Here is a 6,193-nt window from a genome sequence, read left to right as displayed (position 1 = left end):
CCAGACCGGCATCTTGCAGGGTAGCTCACCATGACTATTGGAAAATCCCCTCGTACATATTTTAGGTTGACATTATGGTCTATGGCTTTGTACAAAAGGGAAAAAAAGGAAAGGGAAAAAAAACCTCTTTCTCGGTATGCAGCTGCTAGCAGCCATGCCAAGCCTTGCTAGCTGACTGCAGCACTTGTTTCCCCTACTTCTGCATTGTTCAGACATGGCCAAGCTGAGCTGCCTACCAAATGAAATATGCCTGTACCATGACAAGTCTACCTGCCCTAAAAACACAGTCTTCCTCATGCAGGTTTGGCAGTAAAAAATACACCCAGATACATTTCACAGAAATTGACTGCCAAATGTAAGCATTGCCTTTTCTCAATATATGAAGAATCTTTTTCAATTAGAGGCTGATTTTGAAAATCTAAAAAAATAGAAAAGAAAAAGATGCAAATATAACACTGAATATAAACGCTCAGTTGAGGATTTAGTCATCTGACGACTGTGGTAGCCAGCTGGTCTAGAAGTCATCTGGGATGCATTTATTTTGATTAGATTGATCACATTTCTATTTACAGTATAGAACTTTTCACCATACTGAATACAGCTGTGTTTATAGAGATTTTAAGATGGAGAAAACGAAGCCCCATGGTTTTTCTCAGCACAGAGCAAAAGATTCAGTGCTTTAAGGTGTTAAGCAGAAAGGATCTGCTTTCATATTTCCTAAAAGAATACTGCCTACCATCTGTTTTCACAAAGTGCCACCTCAGTCAGGAAATGGGTGTAGAGCTATAGCTGAAAATACAAGCTGCAATCAGGTCTGACCCAGCAAAGTGACAAACGTCCTCTGTAAATTGGTCAGAAATGTCTTGCTTTCATTTCCATACATGTTCACACACACACAAAAGCACATACATACACAGATATACACGGAGTGAGTGGCTGCTGTTTTCCCTGGGGATATTCCTGCAGCCACCTAACTCATCAGTTCACTCCTTGACAGCACCAGGAGTGTTCAAGCTACGATTTACAGTCCCTCGGTCCATACATTGCTTTGTTAATCAAGCCATCCTCTCTACAATGAGAATCCACAGAATCAGACAAACGGCACGTAGCGTTTCTTCTTCCTTTGCATTTGCATTTGCTCGCTCTCTCCTTCTCCCTTTGGCTTTGCCTTATCAGGCAGATGCAACCGATACCTTATTTATCCGTCTCCAGCACAACACTGAGGTGAAACCTGACTGCAGCACTGTGGCTTCCCCATGTTAATCCTCTGGAGCAGCAGAGGCTGGATTCTTGTTGCTGATGCCCTTGTCGAGCACTGGATTACTTTACATAATATTTCTTTAAGCTTTCACCCACCCCATCCTAGATTAACACCCTTCTTTTCTCCTCCTTCCCCCCCACCAAAGAAAATCCCAAAATCATCACATATTGCAACCCTTTGCTTCCAGAGCCAACAAAAAAAAAATGCGGCTCCATCGTTCTTCTTCCTTAGCAATGTGCAGACGAGAGAGTTTCGAGTCAGTCAAACCAGGGTGAAGCGCAGGCAGCAAGACTGCAGCAGCCCCAGCAGCAGCAGAAAGAGCAGCAGTCGCCCAGGTAAACGCGGGGAAAAGCACGCTGTGTCGAAAGCGGTGCAGCATCGTAGCTGTAAGGAAAGACAGTCTTGCTTCTTCTGAACGGTGCAGCTTTATGCCTGCAGGAACGGAGAAAAGGGAAGACCCAGAATTAAAAATTAAAACCAAAACAGTTATGAAGAAACAATAACTATAATAAATTATCATAACTTTATTTTTTCTGGGTTTGCGGGCTTTCTGGGAGGCTGTGTCTTTTCCTCTCCCTCCCCAAAGTCTCCTGTGTTGCTGGATGCTACTGTCCAAGAGTGCGGAGTCACAAAGGCTCACTCTCCAAAGCACAGTGAGACCAGCATCACATGAGAAACCACATGACGCACCCAAATCGGATGCTGATGTGGTCCACTATTTCACTCGGGGGGGAAAAAATCTCAACCGAAACATCGCCCTCTTTACTGGTTAGAAAAATTCCCCTTAAAAAAAAAAAAAAAAAGAAAAAGCCTCTCAAAAAAATATCTCCATATCTATCCATCTTCAATGCCAATGCTTCAGGAGGCAGGAGAATGCTGTTCCACAGACACTAGCTGGATGGCAGCAATATTACTTCCAGGCTGCGTTATTCAAAGTGATTCTACTTAAGTGAATTCCTGAAAAGCATACTCCATGTCTCCCTAACATGAACAGACTCAGAAAACCATCTCCATTATCATTCCCTGCAATCTGTATCCAAACCTGTGTTCTGAATAATTTATTTTAGGCTAATAAGCTGTTTGCCAAGACCACTCCTTTTCCCACTCAGCCCCACACTCAACAAGCGACTACAGCAAGAAACACAGAGGCATTTGCGGTTTCCTTAACTGGTAATTTTAGTGAATGCACTGTCCCACAAAATAATCAGGAAAAATGAGCAGAAGGGTTTTTTCCTCGTGTATGGACACAACAGGGTTTGCAGATGGTGTCAATGTTTTCCTGATGTTGCCGACTAAAAGCTTTCAGTCCAAGTCAAGAAGTAAACGTTCTTGCCTGCCGATTCCTGCAGAGGTGTTGTGCCACACTGTTTAACATGCAGAAACATCTGGACACCCCTGGCAGCCCCCGAATAAGAGCGTGCAGCTCTGCAATGCTGTAAACTGTCAGGGCACCAAGCAGTTAACATCTTGGTTGCTTTACTATCTTGCTTTACCTATAGGAGCATGGAACCGAGGGACTGGTTCGCTCAAGAAACAAAAGCAAAAAAGCTGACCTTGACAATCGATGGAATTGCTGCTCACAAAGTTATCATCCAACAAACAGTTAGCGGTTTGTAGCTTGTTTTACGCCTAACATTTGTTCAAGTGACAGAGCAGGTGGCACAGAGTCTTCCATCCCCTTTGTTTGCAAAAGCTGGGCACCACCTCGTGACGCTGCACTCCCTGGCTCTTTACACTGAAACTGTACGCAGTGTCAGGGAAATCTAGGAAGAGAGCTGCCGTGAATCTGCACAGCTGTTTTGCAAAGGATCCCACTGCAATCTCCGAAGTTACATAATGGAGATCAAGCACAGAATTCCCCCAGAAGAGAGATGTTTAGCCAGCCCTTACACAGGGACGCACCATCGGAGCAAAATCCAAGTGCTCTTTCATGCCGATTTCAACCTTCCCGACTGTTCACGCAATAGCAGATTGCAAAAATTTGCACAAGGCAGTTTTAACTTCTTCTTATTGGCTCCTCTCAGAAAGAGGTTTTTTCAGTGGGCTGCACCTAGGAGTTGCCTAAATTCCACGTAAAATCCAGTTGTAGCATTCAGTGTCAGCATGCTGTTAGTGTTCAGGGGAGCTACAGGGTTGCATGTACAGAAATCACAAGATTACCACAGTCATCCCAGGGCATTTTCACCTGTGGGGCTAATAATTTCAACATTGGCAAGTCTTTACTGGAAAATGGTATCGGTAAACCCAAACTGACTACAGCTAACCAACAGAATACTCTATTTTCAGATGGAGTGTCAGCTAATATGGAGAATCCAGGTTATAGATGACTTTCCCGATCCAAAAGACAAACATTAGTGAGTCAGGAACTGAGTGCAGCAAAATATGCATCTTCAGGGCTTTGGAATACAAGATAAGAGGAGCAGTCCTGGTGATCAGTCCCATTTTTTTAACCTATATCAGAATAACATGGCTCTGACTGGCTTCTAGTCTGTTCTCATTAGTTTCTAAGATTTGCAGCAGTTCTTGACTCTGTGAGCTGATGATCTTTCCCACTTGATACCAGTAGCTCATTTATCTGTTCTGACCTAGAGCGATGTTGGTTGGAAGGGTCATCTGGAGGTAACTTAGTGAAACCTCTGGATCTCATCAACATTCCATCAGGTCAACTGCGACTTCATCCTGAAAAACCTCAGAGATGGAGATTCTGTAACTTTTCTAGTGCTGCACTTCCCTCCGTGGGAAAATAAATGTGCAGGAAATAAGTGTTCTTTCTGTATTTACTACATAGGCAGCCTTCCCTGCACTACTGTATTGCATACATTTTCCTAGATCTGCCAGTGAAAAGAAAAGTGAAGGAGTCAAGGAATGAAAAGACTTTTCATACTAATTTAACCAAGTTCAGCTCAAATTACTAACTCCTGATCATCATTTAATCTCTAAATGCTTCCAGTTCAATTATTAGCCAAATCACTAAAACCCTAGTGAACACCCTGATAACAATTCCAGCGTTCTACCACATGTTACCTATGAGAAACAGGAGAAAAAACAAAGATTATATGAATAGGAGATCTGAAGTCTGAAATAGGGCTGAACTGACATGGTACATGGAGGATGCTGGTTTATTCAGAATAAACAAGACACCTTTTTCAAACAGACCTGAAAAAGGCCCTAAAGTATCTGTAAAAACTTTTTCAGAAGCTTATGAAAAACCTCCTATGCAGGTATCTGATGTACAAACGTTTAAGCAGTACCCAGAGATACACAGTCATGTTAGGTGTAAATGAAGAGGGAGGGAGGGAAAGAGATAAGAATTACAAAGAGAAAGACCAGAAATAATTCCTTCAGAAGTGTAAAAGACTTAGGTGAAGAAAGGCTTTATGTGCGAGACAGCCCTATGCACATAGTGCTTACAAATCTAATTCTTATGCTTTGGATAACCTCCCCACTAACTCCTTTGTTAAGAGCATGGGTAACTTTCATCCCTTTCCAAATTTCTAACATAGTTACTTTATTAGATAGTGTTAGCTCTCAAAGTAATTCATTGGCAGACTCTAGATTAACCTGTCTAAAATTACTTTCTCAGTTTAGCTCCATACAGAAAATTGACAAGTAGGAAGTTGTCCAAACAGAACAACTGAGGGTACAGGTAAGAATTTTTGGTGGATAACATTACTTCCTGAGTTCACATGAAAGCTTTTAGACTGGAACACACAGAAATAATTGGGATTATTTTGGATGCCGCCTTGAGAGGTCATCAATACAAATTTTTCTAACATCAGTTTCGTGTCAGCATTTGAAGATTTGTTCTCAAACATTTGATCACAAATCCTGCTCCATATTAGTGCAGCTTTGTGCTGCCTTAGGGATACACTAGCTACCTTGGATTTGATGTAACTGTCCGCAGGGGACAGGCTTTGGAGCAAAGATTTAGCAGCTGAGTAGACTTTAGATGAAAATGAAGAATTAGAGTAATATAGAGAGAGCCCAAAATAATCTTAATTCATGACTCCTTAAAGGCTACTGAATTCTGTGGAGTGATTTTTCAAATATTTTTCAACCAAATGCTTCTTTGTATAGTTAGTTTTCTGCTTGGTAGAGTACTCCAATGCAACATGGATTTCTGCAAGACTGATGCACTGAACATCACGGAAAATGAAACTTTGGATCCCAGCATCAAGATAGTTGCAGTGTTACAGAGAACGAGAGCTAAATTCCTTTCAACACCAGAGGAGTGTTAGGATTCAAAAGAGGAAAGCAACCCAAGCACCTATAGGGCATCAGCTTTTCCTTTTGGGAAAAGTCTATTTTGGGTCTTACTCCTTGAAATCAAAGGAAGTAGAACTTCACTTTAGTTAAGCATAGCACAGGCACTGCAGAGACTGGACCGAAGTAACAGAACAAACCATAAATTTAACTTTTTGCTTATTATAGCCAAAAATTGCCATCCTTGTGTAGCACTAAACAGTGCTACCTAGGAAGAAGGAACTGAAAAATAGCAGAAACTTGGAGAAATGTTATAGTTTCAATTGAGGCAGAATGCCACTAGTATACTTGTACATATCGGTAAAATGTGGAGTTGCTAATTTTGATTTGAACATATAATTGCAAGGAATGGTCCATTTGAATATTTGATGGTTCTTAGCAAGTATCAGTCTTTGGGGTTCATTTTTCAATGACCTTTCTCTTTGTAATCTGCAGATAGAGAAAGGATTATCATTAGGCTTGAGGTTTCAGCCTGAAAGCCAGGCAAAACTTGACGTTTAACTGAACTTGAAACCTCAAAGTGAACCTCAAGTGTGCAAAGCTTATGGACTCAAATCAAAACAAACATATGTCAGTGAACAAAAACCACAGAGCTGCACATGGATCTAAGTACTGAGCCATGCTGGCTGCTGGCCAATGCATGAAGTGCCCTACACTTTGCACAAAATA

General features: G+C 41.6%; 1 long non-coding RNA gene across 1 annotated transcript; it reads right to left on the bottom strand.

The window, feature by feature from the left end:
- Window positions 1-515: 515 nt before the first annotated feature.
- LOC108494292 lies at window positions 516-1,911 on the bottom strand. The gene is made up of 2 exons (XR_001873807.1): window positions 1,785-1,911; window positions 516-1,693 (listed from the first exon to the last, which is right to left on the bottom strand). It is a non-coding gene; the product is annotated as an uncharacterized LOC108494292 (long non-coding RNA).
- Window positions 1,912-6,193: the final 4,282 nt, after the last annotated feature.

The sequence above is a fragment of the Lepidothrix coronata genome, unplaced genomic scaffold (assembly GCF_001604755.1).
Source record: "Lepidothrix coronata isolate B3197 unplaced genomic scaffold, Lepidothrix_coronata-1.0 Scaffold23, whole genome shotgun sequence".
NCBI lineage: Eukaryota > Metazoa > Chordata > Aves > Passeriformes > Pipridae > Lepidothrix > Lepidothrix coronata.
This window is presented reverse-complemented; position numbering and strand designations above follow the sequence as displayed.